The 22,210-nt window shown below is 36.3% G+C and overlaps 1 protein-coding gene across 12 annotated transcripts in view; it reads right to left on the bottom strand.

Moving 5' to 3' along the window:
- STAG1 (STAG1 cohesin complex component) overlaps nucleotides 1–22,210 on the bottom strand; it is a 205,442-nt gene that overhangs the window by 101,355 nt on the left and 81,877 nt on the right. The window contains exons 1-2 of one of the 12 annotated variants that reach the window (XM_087740493.1): nucleotides 2,915–4,190; nucleotides 1,477–1,560 (exon numbers count right to left, since the gene is read on the bottom strand). The exons of 10 other annotated variants lie outside the window; for them this stretch is intronic. The gene's annotated coding sequence lies outside the window, so the exon portion shown is untranslated. Of the gene's footprint in view, nucleotides 1–1,476; nucleotides 4,191–22,210 lie in introns of those variants that run through there. One more of the 12 variants, XM_087740492.1, reaches the window with a different exon arrangement.

Here is a 22,210-nt window from a genome sequence, read left to right as displayed (position 1 = left end):
CTAGTCTTCTATCCTTTTCTAAACTGAGTTTTACCTCTATCATGAAGCTTTCACTCTGTATTTAGTGAAGAGGATTTAAATTGTCTTAGTCCATTAACAAATTGAGAAGCCCATTCCACTTCAGTACTAAGTTCTCAGTTCAAAAACTTATTCACAAACATTGTGTTTTAAAAAGTATTCTTGCTGACTTGTAAGTATACTTCCTTAATGACAAAATTCCAGTTTAACTTTCAGCTAAAGACAGATATCAATTTAACTTGTCAATAATTAATCACGCCACCCAACCTGGCTTTTAAAAGTGAAAAGAAAAAAACCTATACAGACGACACAGCATTATTTCAACTAGAAGAGGAAGACTAAAAGGGCCTATACAAAATTGCATGAATACACTTTAAAAAAAAAAAAAAAAGCTGTGTACAAAACAAGATATAACATATCCAGGAGATATACCACAAACTCAGTGGCTTCAAAACATATATTTACAGTGAGAAGGCTAACCAGTTGTAACAGTAAGCCCTGTGAAAGAAAAGTAACAACAAAAATCTCCAAGAGCTTTGTAAGATGTGTAAGCTCTCAAGTTTGAGCAACCACCGACCTTTAATACCAGGAGTTAAAGAGGGTACTCTTTGGATGCAGGTTGTCCCATGATTACCTTTCCTCCCTCAAACAGAAGGTACTAAACACTGCTGGAAATCAGGGAAGACCATAATACCAAACACTACACTCCAATGGCCTCTTGCATATGGCAATTCTGGTATTTCTATAGGAAAGGAAAGCTTATATGACAGAAACAAACCACTGCATAAGTGGTACTCCAGCTATTATAGCCCACAGTCATTTAAACACTACTAATGAAAACAAATTACTCACTAGTAAATGGACTCCTGAAATCTAAACTGCTGACAGTTGGTAATAAACTATATACTATGTAGTATACTATACTACATAGTCAGTTTTAATCTCTGGTACCCTTATTCACAGAAGATACACGGCCAATTTTATCCCTTCTCTTTTGGACCACCTGCCCAAACTGAGTAAGACGCAAGAAAAGTGGTGGGAAAATTGCAGCTCAAGACTGAAGTCAGTGGATATAAAGTAAACCCACAAGTCTCCTGCCAAAGAAGGATTAATCGCAGGACCTTAAATTTGTGGTGACTGATAAGTATCTCTCAACCACACAAACTGGAAAAACAATAACCGGAAGAATGTTTTATAAAGGCATCAAGATGACACTAGAAGATTTGCACTGGAAAGTATCATATAAAAAAGGAAATGTACTCTTTTGCATTAGCTGAAAGTCGATAGTTGGGATCAGAGCACTGGGAAGTAATCTTGACTGTTTAAATCATCAAGAGAGGGCAAGTTTAATAAAGATCTTGCAAGGATGGATGATGATTACAGAATGGCTGGATGGGCAATATTTCTTTCCCTTGATATCATTCAACGTGCATTTCCTATACCTTACTCCCCACTTACCATTTAGATCATAAGAAATAATCCACTTCTACAATGTCCATAAGTGCAGTTTTTAATCGTCTGAGAAGTGTTAGTGACAAATCTCTGTATGAAAGATGATAAACAAAGACTGAAGTCAAACCATAAAGAGCACATTATTTCTCACTGCTCAGCTTGGGTCACTTACACTTCTGTAACACTTCATTTACTGTTCCCAGAAGAGAGCTGCCTGAAACTAACCAGAAATTACTCACACCAGTAAAAAAGTTTATTTTTTGTGGCTTACTCATGATCACATAGGAACACTGAAGTAGATTTTACCTCATTGGAATCAATAGGCGTTAATCATTTATCTAAATGGAAGCAGTAGTAGGACAGCTGAAGCACATCCAAATAGATGCAGAGACTCCTAAATCCTACCAGGGCTCCTAACATTCTATTGATTTCTGTGCTTGAAAACTGAAACACTTTACTGAAACCAGAAGTCAGGATTCTAGGAAGACATTAGCCTAAACAGTTGAATTTCAGCTTTCATGGCACATGCAGGAATAGAAGACCCTTTTATTGACTTATTCTCCAATTCTTCCTATTGCATGGACTCTACATTGCCCAACTTCTGCCCCCAAGGAAGAGTATTCAAAAGCCAGTATCTTCCTAAAAGACACAGCCCTAGTTCATCCTTAGAACAGCTTTAGACGGTGAACTCTTACTGAATCAATCAGCAAGGATCCCAAGGGGAGGGGGAAAGTATGGCATCATGCAATTAAAACTTTGTCAAACAGAGAATCACAGGCAACTGTTAAAAAGAATTCTAATGGTTCATCTAAGTCTACCTTCCTACAACAAACCAAACACAAATATCTGTCAGTTCCCAAAATACGTTTGAATGCATTCTCTGAAATCTCCCTGCAATGTTAATGCCTTACCATTCACCTGATATACAGTATACAGGGAAAAGTGTATTCTCTTGCTGCAGTCCAATTTTTTAATTGACCTTCTGCTTATTAATTTATATACCAGAATATAATTCTGTTACCCTTAATTTTATTTTACTTATTTTATGCATTGCTCTGATTTTGTCCAACACACTCCTGCAATTCTTGAATAAATAGAAACCTTTAATTCTTTGATTTTTTTCACATACCATTTCGATTTTCAGACCACTGCATAGCACATAATTCAAACAATTGTTCTCTTGCTATAATTCCTGTTCTTCCTGTGCTTTACATTATTTTGCACATTCTTGAATGTCATTTTTTGGACTAGGAAGCTCTTAATTTTTTTTCCCTTGGTCATGTGTCCCATGCAGACTTGCGTATCTATTTTTTCAGTATAGTCTCTTCCTCTTTTGAAGACCGTTATCATTGCTTTGCTCTTCACTTTGCTCTCATAGAACTAGGAATATTATTGTTCTAATGATTGAGCTCATTTACATTGCCATCCCAATAATGAGAATTACCTCTAGAGGAGAGTGTTTTCCATTTGTGTCCTCCAAACTTCTGTACGAAAAAATCATCACCACCACACTGTAAGAATTCACTGGACAATCCTTAACTTGCTATATTCTATTCCTTGATGGCACCTTCCTAGTTTAAGTCCCTGCATCTCACAATCTACTGTACATCATACAACTCTATATACTGATTAAAAAACAACAATGAAGCTTTTGTATCTGGCCTTCTTGTTTTGATCGTTCATAGTAGACGTCTACAGCAGAAACTCCTGGCTTCTCTCCTCTTCTATCACTGCTTAGACATTTTCAAGAAAGCTCTTCTAGATTTCAGAACAAATATAGACATAAATGTTACACAGGACAAGGGTTTAGTGGCAAACTCCTTCTCCTGAATTTTCAGATCTTGATTTTGCTAAAAATCCTTCCAAGAAAATTTTTGGAATTAGATAAAGACCAGAAAAGCCATTACAGAGAACTGTGTTAGCCCCACTGTGAGTCTTAAGCAGTACAAGAAACATACGAATAGAACAGACTTCTATGAGATAGCAGAGAAAATGACAAATAAAGTAATTTGTTACTTGTCATCGTGAACACATACTTGAAGGTAGAGACATGTTTCTCTGTTGCAATGTGATGTTAAAGCTGAGAAAATCTGCCACGAAATATAGGTTCTGGAATGGAGGAAACTTTGGTCGTTACAGTCCTTTCATCGTTCTTACGGCCCTTTTGTGCTCTCTCCTCCCAATGCCTGACTGCCACCTACAGTTCCTACTCTGTGCTCATTACATGCCCAAAGACGGCATGTACATATAACATACACAGCCATTAACTAAGACAGAAAGAGGCACATTCAAAGGCACCACTGCTAAAGCATTTTGAATTTTATCTCCTCCATAATACAAGGCCCAGAAATCTGTTATTGTTCCGGTTTACGTAACTTAAACATAAGCAAGAAAACACTTTTTTCTTATTGTCATTCGAAAAATAAGCTGAATTGTTTCTGCTGACCTTTCACAAACAAATTCAGCCTAAAGGAAGACATCTTGTCCAGCATGGAAGTCTCAACATAATCTCTTAAAGTTTACTAAAATGGAAACTGACTTAAAACAGTCAGTAATGTTAATAGTGTCAATAGCTATAAGGAGTATCAATAAAGGTTGTCAAAAATGTCAGTACAGCTGGGAGGACTTATTAATTGTTTTGACTATCATAGGGCTCACTGCATGAAATGGTGGAATTTTAGTATCAAATCCTTGCTATTTCTGATATCCAAAATCAAGGATAATTGCTTCATTTTTAGAGTGAGCAATTCTATATTACACTTAGAAGTTCCAAGTTCTGAATGAGATTAAGAAGTTGATAACTTTATGTAACTAGTGTTTTGTATGATTGGAACTGTTCATCTCTTTGAAAAAACAAAATGTTATTTCATGCAGAAGATAACAGTGAAGGTAACAATTTCCTCATTACAGGTATGAGAAGAAATATATGGAAGACACTCAAATATTTACAAGGAGGACAAGGACTTGTGTCAATGACAATCCAGTTATTTCCCCTTTTTGCAAAAAAAAAAAAGTACACATTCTTTTAATAAAAAGCAATAGAAACTTAATGTCTACTGTAAAGAAACTAAATCCTATGAAATTCCTAAGCTCCAATTATGTGTGAGAATTTGCTACTTGCTTAAACTATCCTGAATGTCAGAAGAATAAAAAAGGGAAAAATAAAGAATCTAGGAGCGACCCAAACTATATACCATTAAATCTGATTGCTGTGCCAGGCTGGAATGTGATGTACTACAGAACTGGTGAGCCTATTCAAGGGTTGATGTTATTTTTGTGAAGTAATGCTTCACAAACCCCTTGAGGCTCCATAAGGCATCAATAAGCAGCTAAAAGTCATACATTTATGCAACACATATGGTTTCAAAATCCTATAATGATCTTCCTCATCTTAGTTCTTAAAGAAGTTGATATGCAATAGTAAAGAAAGTTTTCAGATTAAAAGATAGGGAAGCAAAGATAGAAAAAAATGGTCATTTTTCAAAATGGAATGAACCTACCAATAGATCTTTCTAAGCATCGGTGTTGATAGAAATATGCTAAATAGCAGATATAAATGCTTTGACAGAAAGGATGATAATGGAGCAGACAAAGTTTGCTGGTGACAGAATTATTTAGAACAGCTAGAATTAAACCTGACAGCCAACACTGCCAAAGGATTTCATAGTAATGAAATTGATAAAATGGCAAATAATGCTCCTCAGGAAAAAAGCATGCTAATTCCACAAACTACTAGTAGAAAAAGAAGTAGGCCTACATAATTTAGTGCATCAAAAGATAGTACACTTCATGTGTTCAAGTCTTAAAATTTTGATAAAGGACACTTCCTTACTCTGAGTTTAAGCCAGATAATACTGTTTTGATATGGCTCTACAGTATTTGCATTTGTAAACTGTAAGCTGCTTTTCATCTTGATGTTAATGCCACTGGCTGAGTAACAGAAGCCAAATAATTAATAATCAAAGTCACTAAACTTGCAATGTAGTATTTGTACTGAATGATTTCACAAAATAGATCTTTTCATGCTTTGATGGCTTGAAGTAGTAATTCTCACATGACACCCACCTTTTTGTCAGATAACTTCAGACCTGAACAGTAAATGACATGAACAGTAGTAAAAAGCTCAGGAGCCTTTGCTACTGCAAAGGCAGTGCTTTGTTCCTGGCAATGTCTTAAGGCTTTTGCACTTGGAACTATCCACAACTGCAGTCATCCAGCAGCCGCATCCTGCCCTGCAGTGCCTCAGTTCACTCTGGCTGAATGAGAAGTCTGTGATCAAGGAGGACGCTTACGCTTGAGGAGAGAGGGAAAGCACTGACTTCCAACCTATTCTTGGGTTTACACTCCTCTGAAACTTTCCAGCTGTTTACTTAGTACTGGTTCCAAGATTTATTTCTGTGAGCACTACTCATTGCTGCAGTTTGCTGCACATGTGCTGTAAGGAAACATTTGTTAAGAAAAGCATTCCTCATGGATCTGATGAAACAAAAACTAACGTATGGATTTTTGTACTCAGTAATCAGCACTAGGTGATAGGAAAAGTGCTCATTAAGTCATCATTAGATGGATCTTGCATTTGGCAGTAGTTTAGGGTTTACCTGAACTGCAGGTTGTTAAGCCACATTGTGACCATTGGATTTAATAGCTGCTAGTGGATCTATCATCTCTTAATTCATTTGTACTTTTCATCTCCACAGAACTGTGCCTCAATGAAACCTTAAGTTTAGCTCTATATTCCTTGAGGTACCTCATTCTATTTTTAAAGATGCTGCCTGATCATTTTATTTGATAAGCCTGGGATCTTTTTTTGCAAAGAGTGAATAACTGTTCCTCTATTTGCCATTCTTTTCCCCGTTCCTTGGATTTTTCTCTCTAATTTTGTATATCCTTTTGGAAGTGGGATGGTCATAACTACATTCAACGCTCAAGATGCAGGTGCAATGTAAGTTTGAGAGATAATTTTTTTTCTAATATATTTGTCCTTTATTTCTAATTCTTAACTTTGCCTCTCAGAGCACTGCCAGGCAAAGGTGTTATATTTTGAAATTATTCACAATGACAGCAGGCTCCAGAAGCAAAACGTTAGTAACTACAGCTTATCACTGCATATGCGGAACCAGACTTTGGCTGCACACTGTCAGAAGTTACTCAAATCCAGCAACATAAAAATAGGTAGTTTGGAGGTAGAGCTGAAAGTTAAGTGCAAGATACAACAACGTAAATATTTGAAATAAGTCCATTTAGGTATATCTGCTCTTTCAGAGTGCTTTTATCAAAGACTGTTTTCACATCTAGACTCACCCATCACCTGCACTGTTAACATGCAACCACATAAGCTTCCCTCTGTAACAAGGGAGGCCCAGTGTGGGCCTAAGCTCTTCCCCGCTCTTGGGTGGGGATCTTACCTGTGTGCATAAATACCTGATGGGAGGGCACAAAGACAATGAAGCCAGATGCTTCTCAGTGGTGCCCAGCGACAGGATAAGAGCCAGACAATCCAAACATGAGCACACCAATAGAGCATACCTGTGTTTGTGGGCGAGGGCAGAGTCAAAATATTATTGCCATTGCTAACAACAGGCCACAGGCATCATGACTGCACCTATGTTCACTGTGCACAGCCCTCGTCCTGGGCTGTTAGGCTAGTTATCAACGTGTTATGAGTACGTGCTGTGTGAACTGAAGCTTGGTACCAGCTGTCTCTTGTTATAATGCACAGTTCAAGTGTGGAATAATATAATAGCAAAGGCCTTGAAAATATGCAATCTGTCTGATAAACTGGTTTCAGCTAAGACCAATTACTTTGTACCAGTACTTTGTACGTACCAACATACTCTCTTTGTGCTTTCTACAATATTTCACAGCAATTACAATAAACCCCAGAGCAGTTTCAAAAATACTGAGTAGTCCTTGAAGGAAAAATAATAGATCTCTGTTCCACCATACTGGAAGAGGCTTCATATTCTACAGATTCTTTATTATTCATTCTTCTGGATAGCTAAAAGGTTTAATCTACCAATTCTGAAAGTAATAAACAGACAATTATTATTTTAAAATAGATGATTTGTTCTTGCTCTGTTTCTTATGATTTTTATCAGATGTTTGTCCATGCAAGGACAAACTCACAGCTACTTATTTTCCTTAGAAGTCTACAATTGTAGAATAATTTCAGTTGGCAGGATTCCTGACTGTCAGCTAGTCCAAACCCTTCCCAAAGCAGGGCCTAGATCAGGCTGCCCAGGTGAGTTTTGAGTATGTCCCAGGATGGTGATCCCACAGCCCCCCTGAGCCCTTATACCGCCAGTACTTGACCGCCTCATGGCAAAAATGTTTTCCCTTATGTCAAATGGGAATTTCCCACGTTTCAACTTGTATCTGTTAACTGTCATCATATTACTATGGATGTGCCTGAAGAGTCTGGCTTCACCTTCTCTCTAGTCTCTCATTATTTGAAGAAAGAAGTAAGATCTCCCTTTGGCCTTCTCTTCTTGAGATTGAGCAGCTCTGTTCTCTCAGCTTCTCACTCAGGAGAGTGAGGACTCCACTGAAGGCCTTCTGGAAATCCAGGCAGACTCTTTTAACCACATCACACTTATCCGCATTTCCTGCTTCAAAGAACTTCAAGCTCTCTTTCTGACCCAGCAAGGACATTCACTTTAGAAGTCCATCCTTCCTTCCACTTTCTATGAATGCGCTTGTCCCACCTACAGGTTCACACTGACAAGACAGCTCAGCAGTGACCCACAGACATACCATCAACCTTCAACACCCCTTCATACACGTTTTTGCCAAAGGATATTTTCTTTATCAGAGAAACAAATTTCTTGTTAGTCAATGTCTACATTTCTCCCAATACATAAAACAAAACTCCATAAAACATGGTACCTCCACTTACCAGGAAGTTAGGAGGCAAAAGACAATCACAGGAGGATTATATAGTCAGGGTCCACCCTCTTTCCCTCAGTCTTTCTGCTTCCCCTGATGAAGTATTGATCCTTTCCTCAGTCCTCTGTTACTCTTATTTCTAGCCCTATTTCTCAGTGTTTCTCAGAAGTAGTAAAGAAGGGAAGATGAAAGAGAAGTCCTAAAAAAAATTACAAAAAGAGAAGTAATTATCTAGAGATCTTCAACTGACGTGTCAGGCTCTAGACTCCACAGAAAATAGTACCTCATAAGAAAGACAACAAAGCAACAAGAAAAAAAAGAGAGAAACAGAATCCTTTATATCACCATTCTTCCCTCAAAGCAATAGGCCAGGCCTTTCTGTGGGCTGTGCCACACCTCGGTGTTGCCAAAGATCTGACAGAACTCAGCAGGCCAAAAAAGTGAGTCCCCTGCAGCTGCTGAAGGACCACCATATTCCGCTTCTCGTTCACCTGCCTCTTGTCCCTTGAGACAACTGATCTTGCTTCATTTACCTCAAGGAAGCTACTGTTAACTGCATGAGATCTTTTCAAATATAGCTCTGAAGAAATACACTTGGTACAGGTCCTCTATAATTTTACTTAAACTCTTTGCTGCTCCAATATGTGGAAGGAAAGGATGAGGCATAAAAGGAGTGTCTGCAGCATCTATACAGTGCCAAATCTTATTAGCAATAGCTAATAAACAAACAGACCAAAATAGCTCCAGGTTTCCCAGAGCCAATCCTTACTTTTCAGCATTCCCCAGTCATCGCTCTGAGAGCCACCAGGCAAACACTGACTGGTATCTTCCCACATAATTTATTTGATGGAAAAAAAATCAGACTTGTTAAACAACAGTAAAATAGATACTTTGTAAGCACTGCAAACAGAGCTGCAGCAGAAAGCTGAAGAACTTTAACAGCTGGTTTGATGAAAGCTGCTGTGCTTCGTAAAATGAGACTGGAGATATAGAAATGTCTTTGAAACAACTTATCTCTAAACCATCTGATTTCCTTCATTAAATTAAAGCCACCACCCACCTGAAAAGTTTCTATGCTTTTTTTATTAATCTGAAAGAAGGAAACGAGAATTGTGTGCATTTCCATCTGTAAGTATGCTACTTAATAAATTCTGAACTATTTGTTTAAATCAAATCTGATTGATCTGGGATATAAAATGTTCCAATAAATTTTACAAAAGCAGGTAGTTGAGTAGAAGCCAAAGAGGTCATTCAGGCACAGTATGAACCATGACCTCAATCTCCGTTAATCTCTCTCAGCCTCTGAGTGAGGCTGGAGAAAGACAGGGACACTCACATTGTCAATGCTGCTGCTTCTTCAAGAAAAGCTTCAACCGGAGCACACCAACCTCTTCACCAGCAGTGTCGGTCTATAAAGCTCATTTAGTTTCCAAAAAGTTACAAGCTTCTTCTAAATCTTTTTTTAGAGCTACATGGCATTCAGAACATCATCTCTCATAAAGAGTATCTGACACTTCATGAGTATGTTCAACAGCTTCTGTATAATTCAGTAAACTGGATCAACACAGATACGCTAGAAATCGCTCTTCATTAGTTCTGCTTCTCATTAAATCACTTATTTCGAGTATATTAAAGACTAAAGCATTTACTGACCATGATCTGGGAAAAGACAATGCAAATATAGCCAAGCTGACTCAAAGCAATGCCTTTATCTTTCTCTCTCATCATTTAAAAGTATGCAAGATGAGAGAAGTTCTCCTTTTTCACATACTTATTTTTCCTGCTTTGCTAGGAAAAAAATTTCTGTTTTGTTTGTTAGCATTTTACTTTTTGACTATCTGAAGACATGTATGGAAGCTTTTCTTTGTCTAAGGACATACAAAGAATTTGAGAAATCACATACAAAAATTACATAATCTTTGTGCTTAGAAACTAAAGCAGAAATCAAGAAGTGCCAAACTTAAGACGCTCTGTGCAACCTTGATTTAGTCTCTTTGTTTGTAAACTTTGATGAGTCACCAACTTACAGGCTGTCTACTACTCTGTCTAGCTTCATCAGCAACAGAAAATAGAACTGTTTTGGAAGTGAACAGGAGTTGTGTAGGTGAAATTACTGTATCTCAGATGTGTGCAGCTCTTGCTACAGCCAATGAACTAGGTAGGGAAGTGCAGGAAGAAAGCGGGTGGTCTTACAAGAGGAATTGGTAGGATGCTGCAGACTGCTATTTTCTTTCACTTCTGAGTTCCTACAAGTGTCGGGACAATTTAAAGTATTTCAAAGATGGTCCATAACGGCACGTTCTCCATTTCCAGGCATCTATCTTGCAGTCTCATGGATGGATTTACAAAAGTGCAGCATACAAACAATTGCAACTGCATGCACACTGACTAACACCTTCCTTCGGGTATGTAAAAAAACCTAAACTTAAGAAAAAGGGGAAAAGCTTGAATTAGCCCTTCCTTACCAGAGAGGGTAAAGAAGAGAGCTTAGGCTAGAGTCCTGCTTTTTCCTTATTGCAAATATATATCTATTATACAAAATTAAGAACTTCAAGTTTCCATTCCATGAACTTTAAGAAATCTTCTAGGTACTCTGAGCCTAGTCATTAAGCAATTTGAAGAGAAGGAGCAGAAAATCAGTAACAGCTATGGTTTAAACATGTAATATGTTATCTGAAAAAAAAAAAAAAAAATCCCGACAGGGAGCAGCACAGATACTGTATCTGCTGTCTCAAAAGCTTTTTATATCAATGACTGTGCCTGGATTAGCCATTTACAGAGCAGAGACAGGATCTTTATTTACAAGGGATTTACAAAGAAAATCTAGATGAATCCCTATAGAAAAAAGCCCTTGAGGAAAAACTTTTTTTTCCCCCCTGATTGGAACCTGGCTACTATGGAAAAATAAGAGGAAGCATCATATTAAAAGTGAAGTTAAAACAACACAATGAATAGTTGCTTAACATGTTTTGGCTTGGGTAAGAGAAAAAGAGAGCACATACTAGAGCCAAAATCAGTAAAAGTCTCGATATGCTTCTAAAAAATATAATGCAAGAGGGAACTGTCACCTCAGAACTGAGAAAAGATAAACTGCTGGAACACAGACAGATCACAACAAGTGTTGACAAGACAAATGTAAGTGGGAATGTGGAAAAAGGAGCAGAAAACTGACAAAGCTCAAAATATAAATTGTTTCTCAACAGTGGGTGTCTAGGATTCACTGGGGAGTATTTGAGAGCAAACTGTAAAAAAAGATACACCTATGTAAAATTAATAATACTAGAAAAACAAAACTTTACGTAAGTGATAAATCAGCAAGTACTGAAGAGTGCTGAAAGACAAATAGTCATAAATAGCAGATGAAATATGAGGGGGAATGAAGAGTTTGAGTACTTTAATTAACACAAAGATAATGGACTCAAGTGGAAAAATTAATGAACTACCACTACGGAAAAAGGAAAAAAGAAAAACACAGAGGAACATTGCAAGTAAATCAGGTTTAATCTGGAAAATGGCTTAAATCCTTATTTGCAATCTCCTCTCAGATCGTTTTGGATTCTCTACCTTACCAACTTTAATATAAGAATTAGTTGAAATGGTGTGTTTTGCTCAAATTAAAAATGGCCCTGTAAATACATCGAGCATTATCATACCACTAATACTATTCTTTGTAGATATCCAAATGCAAAACACCACTTATGCAGCCACAGAGTAAAACAGCCACCTTACTCCTCTAGTTGTGTCTTACAGCTTGGTGGAAAAATCTTTAAAATGGGAAAACACAAAGCAATTCTTGGGTAAAATAAAATATTTTAACATAACCTACAGCTACTGTTTTATTTTGTAAAGAGCATTTAGTTTTCTCAATATTTTGTAACAAACCACTCAGAATTTTTTTTCTCTACCCCCCCCCCCCCCCCCCAGCACTTTAGGCAATCTTTCCTTGTAAGGTTTGTCAGTGCTCCCTCTCACCCACTATCAGTTTAAGATGTCTCGAAGTCTTGATATCAGAATGTCTTTACTGTAATATGCTCACATTTTTAAGCTTACTCATAATGCTGAACTTTCTGTACAGTACCCTTTTTTTTGGCATAACTACATTCTCAGCTGTAACTCCATGTCAACACAGACTCTGTCTAGTAATTGCTTTGTTGTCCTTCCCAGATGAAATTTTCCTTGATGTCCACAACAAAAACACCAAAGGGTGTTATACTATGGATCAACTGCTTGATGAGAATATTCAAAAATTGAGTTACATTTTTAATTTCTGGCCCTGTTCAGCAGTATATTCTGGCTCTATCATTCTGCAGCAGCTTAAGGCAGCCCCACAACACACTCATCAGATGAAATGAGTATACTGCCATTTTGGCTGTTGAAGCAAAGCTAAACCACTGGGATGTACACATCTGCCTCTCTCTTCTCCTGCTTCCTAAGCTCATCTGTGTAGGTGTGCCCTCACAGAACACATTCCTTTTTTGTAATTTTCGGAATCCATAATTTCTTCCTTTTGCTTTATACTTTCCTGCATTTAAAGGCACAAGTTTACCTCTTCGTCCTTCATTCCGCTGTTACAGATGTTTCAGTTTCCCCTTCCCCTTGAATTTTCCCTATTAATGAGATCTCATGCATGTAATTAATTTTTTTCTAGGATATTTAGTACTTTTTTGCTCTTATTACAGGCTGATAAGAACTAAAAGAAATGCATAGAGGATTGCCCATTTTCAAAGTGCCTGCCACCTTACATTGCTTCCATGAGATCAAAGCCTGAAAATACCCCAGGGGTTAAATGCATTTTTCAAAATAGTGCAATGTCTCTCACTGTTTCTAATCAGAATGAACTGCAAGCTTTGCTCAACACTGGCAGGCAGAGGAACACTACCAGGGGGTGAGAAGTGCAGATGCTCACCTTTCCCAAGAGCAACTGGTTGCTTAGTCTTCCTTCAGAGCACTAGGACACACTAGCCACTTAGCAAGATCAATTCTGTGTGTATTTCCCTGAAAGAAAGCTAGGGGATATTCATCTGTGCATGTTAAATCTAAATCTAATCCCTGCAGTTTCTCTCTAACTTGTCTCACATCTCCACAGCTCAGGTATTAAACCTGGTCCATAGTATTGCTCTTGATTTTATAACCAGCCATAATCAGAGCAAAGCCAATGCAAGTAAGCTCAACTATTAATACTGTATGCTACACTAAATACACTCTACAATCGAAAGTGTGCTATACTAATATGCATTACATTATACTGTACTATACTAATATTACTTTAGTACGCAGTTGAGATCAACTGACTTGAACGTGTTAGAATTCTTCCTTCCTTCCCCAACTTCTGATTATTTTTTCTGCCTAAAACGTATTAAACACCTCTGTAATCACTAAGTCTACTAAGCTATCATTCATGCACAAAAGCACTGTCAAAACTAAATCCAATTTTAACTTTACACGCCAAAATTAAGGAGGTAAAAGAAATAATTATGGCATTATATACATAATAGGCAACGTAGCACTACAAAGTAATCACTGGCCAAAGTAACTGACAACCAGAGCAATAAAGTAATATGCCAAGGTAAACTAACTGACAATTGTTATAGGCCGCTCTGTCTTTCTCAAGACGAAACAGCTTATACCCTATAGTTACGACTCTACTCTGATAACACCTTGTGAACCACCGAACCCAACCACTGCCCCTTATCAGCAAACTGTTTACATTAAGGCCTCATTTGAATGCAGATATCTCAGAAATTTAGGGTAGAAGTTGGCTGTCACAGCTGAGTTAGCAGGTAAGAACCATGAGACCTAAGATTAGGTCATAAATATCAAAGAGTGAAACTACATTCATATGATCTTAATTGATGCATTTTTTAATACAAAGAAATAACTGGAATGAAACTAATAACAGTGGCAAAAAAAGGGTTATAAGTCTCTACAGAATTCCACGTGGGACGGAGAAGATGTACATGGAACGATTTGTTATGTCTCAAAAAAAATCCCAAGGAAGTAGCCAATGAACTATCAGAGAGCTAAATAAAGTGATTTTTCCACACAGCACATAACTGAAGTATAATCCTCTTGTTACAGGCTACCATGGAAACCAGAAAAAAAAAATGTGTTGAAAATTAGATACGAAATAAATTTGAGAGTGAGAACATCCTTCACTACTATTAGACAAAATGGTTTGCAAGTGCTTATAATGGGCCTGGGCTGCTCTCTTTCCTGTTTGTAACATTCTTCTGTAAGCAGCTACAAGAGGACCAGACAGACAGAACGTACAGAGTGTTTAAAAATCTTTACAGCTCAAGTGTACTCTCCCACCACAAAAAAAAAAAAAAAAAAAGGATCTGTTTGACAGAAGTATAAGTAACTCCAAATGTACACATCATAAATTAAACTCTAATTCATGGATTTAATTATAAATTGTCGAAAAATATATTCAGTTAGTGAGACATCATATCATGTAAGGGAGAATAAGCTGTATTCTGCGTACAACACCAATAAGTCAAATTTCTGCATCAACTACAAACCTTTGCTATCTTGAAGCTAACCCCAGAAGACTGGAGTTTCCGGAAAGTAAAAAAAAAAAAAAACAAACAACAAACAAACAAAAAAAACCCCAACAAACAAAAAAACAAACAAAAAACACAAAACAAAAAAAAGAAAAAAAGAATTACATTAATAAGAAATCTTGAGAACAAAAAGCAAACTAACTCATTGAGGTTTTCTGCATCATTATAATTAAGATTAAACTCTTTGTAACTCAGATAAAGAATTTAAGACAGTTTGAATCTCTTATGATTTCTTTGTTAATCAGGACTTAAAATTCCAAGCTGTTACTGAAATACCCTCAAGTGGCACCAGGAATTGACTGGCATATATTTTCTTCTGTATATTAATGGAAAGGATTACATCTTCTGGAAGCAAATTCAGTGGTGATTGGTTGAAAAGACAGTTCAACAGCTGCTTGGAAAATTAAAAATCAAAGTGCTGCCGATCCATAAACTCGATCTTCTCATAATTCAGAGCAAAAAGCTACTCCATCACTGGTCACTTACCCAACTCACCAAATAATAAAGCAAGATATGAAAACAAACTTATACCTTTTCTCTGAACCTGAAAAGAATGTGGTTTGCTGATATTCTAGCAATGGTGCCAAACCAGGATGAAATTATGATTTCTAGTCTGGCATAATAGTTGAATTTATTTTCTTTTCTCTTTAAGAGCAAATATGTTAGTGTATGTGATTCTCTACTTTGAACTGCAAAAATCAGTTAAGATTTTTCTTTTGTTAGGCCATAGTTATATGGAGAATAACCACCTCACTGCAGATCGGAAGTAACTTGTCTTCAAAGGCTCTACAGAAAGAATTTTAATGATTTCCACTATATTCCCCACTGATGCTTGCTTCACAAGAACTGAAAATCTTCAAGCTGGCTCTAAACTATAAGTAAAACCTTAAGACAGAACATTCTTGTTACAAGACTTGGAGTTCAGAGTAGAAAGGTCACTTAGCAACTTGACTGGCCCAGCAATTGTTGTAATTTCCATTCACCTATGGTTTCAGAATCCAAAACTGACAAGATCAGAGAGGCTGATTCACAGTTGCAGTTAGGATGGCATGGGATTCAATGCCTTTTTCAGTTATCAAAAAAAGTCTGAAGGGAATACTTTGAGGACTCTAGTTGAGCTCACTTCAAACAGAAGTCACGTGAGCAATATCCTTGGACCCAAAGGAGCTTCCTACAAATACACTGTTGTACACACAGCCACTTAGTACAGTACGATTTCAATGGGAAACACATATGCTCTAGTTGTCAAGATTCTCTGTTGCTTTCGGTTCATAACTTCAGAAAGAAAAAGGGGACTCCTGTGTAAATCCAGCTCTGACCAGAAGAAATTACTCATGTTGTTATGGGGATCCATGAAAATATATCTGATCTCACCTGGTGTGTTAAATTTTGTATTTTTGTAGTCTTCTCCACCATAAGGAAAAAACCAGCTGTCTAAAAGGCACCCTGTGAGAGCACAGGAGTAGCAGCAATCTTTTGTTAACCTCAAAAGATGCTCTTTTCTTGAAATGCGTCTGCCTCCTCTTCATCAATAAAAAAGTCAGTTTGAATGGCTAATTAATTAAACTGACTTGAAGAATATAAGTTGAAAATCAAAAAGGGGCAAAAATAGTTTGAATCAACAGAGCAGAAAATTGCCATGCATTTATGCCACCACAAATTGAAATTCCACTACAACCACCTAATCCACAAAACTATTCTCCGCTAAACTATTTGGAAAAAAGGTATTTATTTCCATCAAATATATGTATAATCTCCTGTTACGGTTCTCAATTTAATAAATATAATGCTACTTAGCAGCACTGCCAGGTCCCTCTGAAATGTCCTTATTATGCAATCGCATAAAATCATTTGCATGATATTCCATTTCCCTACATAAACCATGTGATGTACTTATTAATCAGCTTTGGTCTCCCAAAATGAAAATTTAGTCCTTTCTTTTATAATTGGCCATATAACTATTTTCTCAACAGCTTTTGTGCAGAACTGCTTTACCACATTACTTTGTTCTTACGTTTAAGAGATGCCAGTACAATGATTTTATTCCTAAATCATTTCTAAGTCTATGAGTGTGATCTGATCAGGCTTTGATTCTCACTTCATTAGCTTATTTCAGGGTCTCCTTTGTGGAGATTTGTGGTAATACTTCCAAAACAATTTTTAGGACACCGGTAGATTAGGGAGTTTTGTTGTGTGGGGGCAGGGGCTGGCAGGTGGAGGGGCTGGTTCTGCATCTGGTTGTATCTGGTTCTGCATCTGGATGACAGAGAAACTTTTGGTAAGAGGGACTCTGTAGTTATCCTGTTTACAGCCCTGCATAGTTGTGTAAACAGAAGCTCAATTCAATCTCTAAAATAAAACTGTCATTTGATTGAGCTGCAGCATGTAAGTTACAAAAATATTCACGACTTCCCTTAAAAATGCCTGACAATTTACTGCATTTCAAATAAAACTGTGCAAACTCTTAACGGCCCTCTGTTCAAATATGTACCTCCTTTTCTCATACACCACATCTCCTGTGATGATTTATATATTTAGTATCCTTTTGCTTGAGATACTTATCCATCATTACCTGTGGTACGAAATTATATAAAATAAATCATTTAGTCTTTCTGAAACTTCCAGTATTCATTAACTGCTCTTTCTAAACACTGATAATCCAAGCAGATTATTAATTTTTAGGCATGTGTCTTATTTCCAACAGTTTTAAAAACTTCTTGCTCTTTGGTTTTACTAAATTTCAAGAACAATCACTTCATAATATCAACAGTTCTTTTTAAACCACTGTAATTTTTTGTTTATATCTTAGAAATTTATCACCACTACCTCTTATCACAGAGCTACCTGCGTTACTTTGTGGTTCAATTCATATAGTTGGCTAAATAATCTTGATCCAGGAGTCTGTGCTGGGAATAAATCTGGTCAATAGGAAATGTATTCTTGTCATACTAAATTAGATCTGAAGTAAAACTTGTTTTAGTGGTTTAATGCTTGAGAACTTTGGGATCTGATAATTTCCACAGTCTAAAAAAAGGTTATTTCAAATAACAATATTATTGGCTATATCTATGTAGTTAAATATATCTACAATAAGTTTTCATTCCCAAAAGTGGCTAAATGTATTTCTAGGCCTTTTTCCCATTATGACAGTTTCCTAAGTCACAACAATTGACAAGTTATCTAGAACATTTATTTCAATAATGATGAAATAAACAAAATAAATAGTAGAGATTGCGGTAAATCTGACAAACTACATTAAAGGTATTTCAAAAGATGATGTTATGACTTTGTAGAAGCTTACTTCCACAACAGATGGTGCTTATTAAACTCCACAGACTACTCCTGAGAGAAAAGGCTTTCTAATCAGTCAAAGGTGTTTTAACCTCATAACTCCTCAGTTCATCCCTTTATGAAATCAGGCAGTTTCAAACTGAGATACCCAGGACCCAATGCTACAGGTAGAGAATATGAATACCACTTGTTCTAAGCTGAAAATTAACCTAATGGTGTTAATTTAAAGAAGTGGGAAACTCTACTGCTCACTTCTCAGTTGATGACAGTTACCCAAGAACGGGGTTCAGCTTTGCTAGGGGTTATCAGTTCCTTATTTAAATAAGGGTACAGAGACTTCTGGCAAGAGAGCTCCTTGTTCCTGCAAGATTTGATAATAGTTTTGTACAACTCCTTTTTCCACCCTTCCAGGTACCCAACAACATTCCACCACACATCTTGCTTGATGCAAATAAGGAAAAGACTACAACGTGGAGGTAAAAGTCATTTACACCAGTCCTCCCTGTAACGGGTTTGACCCTAGCAGTGCCAGAAAATGCCATAATTTTCAGTTAAAAGGAGGTGAAAAATTGTAAGGCTCAGCTGGTCACGGTTCAGGTTAAAGATGACTGAGGCAATACGATCAGACTGATATAAATAGGGAATGAAGTAGGTAGTAGTGGAACGTGAACAGGATTGCATCTGCTTAAGAGCCCACTATTTCTTTTTCCAAATTTAGATGTATCTTCTTTGAAACCCAAGCTGCTCTTTTTCTTCTATGTCCAGCTACTGTTGAATGCTTGCAGATTAAAAGAATATTGGATTTGTTTTAACCACTTTCTTTGTGCCAGAGAATATGGCTTTTTTATTAGGATGTAGACCTTTTTAATCATCCCTGTGTTTTTCTCTTCAAAAGTAATTACTGAAGTGTGTACTAGCATTGCACTTAATGAAATAAATCTATGGGTTCCTTAATGCAAAAGAGAGAGAATCATAATTACAGTGTTTGCTAAGAGAAATGTCATTTTTGGAATTTAATTCCTACCCTTGGTCTGGAAAAAATCTGATTCAACCTTCAGCAGAATTTGCATCTTCGGAAAGACTAGAGACATGAGGAACCTTCCTATTTGTAATCCAGTAAGAAAGTACTAAGATCTAGTGGTATTTGGTTGCTTTTCATAATTACTTCCTGTGTTCATAGAAAGTACCATCTATGTCATCTGAAAAAAATCCAGCAATGCACCCAACACATAGGTAGAGACAAACTTATATACAGGCATAATTTGCTCACAAGTCTTAGAACAATACCGTAAAAAAAAAAAAAAAAAAATCAAACAAATGTTTTTTTCTTATCTGCTTAGTACAGAGGTGTCCCTCCTGTAACGCATTTGTATTATACAGAAAACAAACTAAGCATAAATAAAGAGGAAATGACACAGATCTGGCTAGTAAGGCAGCAACTATTCTGAATCATTAACACCAAGAGGTATTTATTACTCTTCTCTTAAAAAGTTGTAGCATGAAAGTATCATTGATCTGAGAGAGACTTCTCAAATAGTAACTTTGTAGTCACGAGTAGTACCATTTTCCAGATCGATATGTATGTAATTAAATGAATACAGTGGAAAACAAGCAGTAATATTTGAAAGCCTTACACAATCTATCTCCAATGAGCAGTGCCAAAAATAATTTTACAAGCTCTGAATTTACTAGGTAGTACACAGGAGTAGAATGTAGACTTTGTTCCACACTTACAAGGAGTACTTTCATTTTCAGCAGAGATATTCTACAGAACTGGCAGTGCAGAACTTGCTCTTAGACTATAATTTCAAAGGTAATTTGTCTTTCCTTACATTATACATTTGCTCTAAAATATTCTCGTAACGGAAGTTCTGTCAATTCAATAAATTTATTTTAAATAATTTGAAAGTTTATAATAATTCATATTAATAAATTAGTTAATAGCTGACTTTAACCCAGCTTATTTTTGGTCTGCTGTCATACTTGAAACATGAATAGTTCAATATATTCAGGTAGAGAGTAATAAAAAAAATAGGTTTGGTTTAAATTACTGTCGCTCCTGTTACCAATTCATAGGGTGAAATCTTGGACTGAAGTCAGACCGCAACACAGCAGGTATTTCATTCAGATTTTGAAGCCACAAGCAGTATGCCCTTCATTCATGTCTCCTGTACTGAAAGATCAGTAAATTCTTGCGGTTTTATTTCACTAGTTTCTGAAAGCAGTAGGATGCACATTTGGGAAAAAGAAGCCATTAGTTCACAAGTGGCTATAAAATGTGATGTACTATTTCAAATCTTTTTTACACTTTCAGATCTAATTTTTGGTTTGTTTGGTTGGTCGGTTTTTTTAATTTTTCAAGGCTTCCCACTCCCAGAAGAGTCAGGGAGATGCAAAGCTTAAAAAAACAACAACAACAACAAAATCATTTTGTAGCCATTTTTCCCATAGCCAAATAAACTTGGAAGAGCTAAAGAATAGAAAAAAAAATAGCAAGGAAAAAAGAGTACATGAGATGAAAAGTACAGATATCATTCAGCAGCAAACAGGAAGAAATATTGAAAAACTTTTTGGTTTAAAAATTATATACACAATGAAATTAAAGCTTTAGTTTCAAGAATGTCAACAAATATCAACCATTTGTACTTTTTCACAAAAAAAATTGATTTTGATGTAACCACATTAATTGTCAAGTGTTTGATATGAACTTTTTAACCTTACCTATCTTCATTTAAAGAATTGAACTGATGAAACATTTAATGCATGTCTGGTAATTTGATTTATCTTCCACCCAATCCAGTTAATAATTTGCATCTTATTTTCAGTTTGAATTTTATAAGCTTTCACTTCAATATAAACACTTCAAGATAAAATGACCTTAAGGCTCAGAAACAAGAAGTACAAAGTTCAGATCTGGTTCATCTATACCACACATGAAATTAAAATTAAAATTAAGTAATTTCCATCTTTCAGTCTTACCTTCTCATTTTTGAATGTGGTTAACAGCATGTTTTTAACTGCTTCATATAGTTATTGGGGGTGTATTTATTTCTGTATACTATACATACAAAATATTTTACAAATCCTTGACATTACTATGACTTAAATCATGTGTGATTAAGCATCATTTTTTTAAATGGGTATTAGGCCTTTACTTTGCAACTTCTTCCCTACACTCAACACACCAAAAAGGGATTTTGTTGAAGAAACTGTGAGAAAGCATATTTTATACCCTTAATAAAAATACAGACTCCAATGCAATGAATGGCATTATTTTCTAATTTGTTCAAAATACTAAATGTTTATGATATCAACTTCTTAATAACATATGAATGTCTGAAGAGATAAAGCTTTTTAACACATGCCAAAGCCAGCATCATTTCTCACTAACAATTTGCAGTTCCTTATGAAAGGACCACTTGCAGGAAATTATATTTACCAAGCAGTCTCCTTTCCATGCTCAAGAACATCCATCTGTATAGAGTGATATTATTCCATCGATCACAAAACAGAACATGTACAAATAAATGACAAAAGACTAATTTTTTTTAAACCATTACTCCATATACAATGTTATACCCCCTAGTAAAATGCTATTAATCAGAGTGAATAACACTATTTCCTGGCTAATTTAGTTTCTGAAATCCTGTCCAACAGCAAAGCAAGCAGTTGCTTGTTCATTTCTTCTGCAAGACCATAGAATGGCCACTTTACGGTGCTTTTTCCTAGTTTTAGCCTTCAATTTCCTTTGGCAAAACAGAAATCTATTAGCTTGCCCTTAATTAAAGAGCATAGAACATTAATGAAAAACAAAATGAGCGTGCATCCTGCATTCAAGTAAGCTAACTCCTAACCCCTGCACTTGTTGACTCAGATTGCATCATTCAATCACAGAATTTTTCAGAGGATCTTACTAGAATAGGTAAGGAACAACTAGAGATTCAAGGCTCAATCTGGAAGAGTGTGGATCCCCAAGTGTCTGATTCACAAGGAAAAATTCC

The sequence above is a fragment of the Nipponia nippon genome, unplaced genomic scaffold (genome assembly GCF_047370975.1).
Source record: "Nipponia nippon isolate SJK-2023a ecotype South Korea unplaced genomic scaffold, ASM4737097v1 scaffold_7, whole genome shotgun sequence".
Taxonomy (NCBI): domain Eukaryota; kingdom Metazoa; phylum Chordata; class Aves; order Pelecaniformes; family Threskiornithidae; genus Nipponia; species Nipponia nippon.
This window is presented reverse-complemented; position numbering and strand designations above follow the sequence as displayed.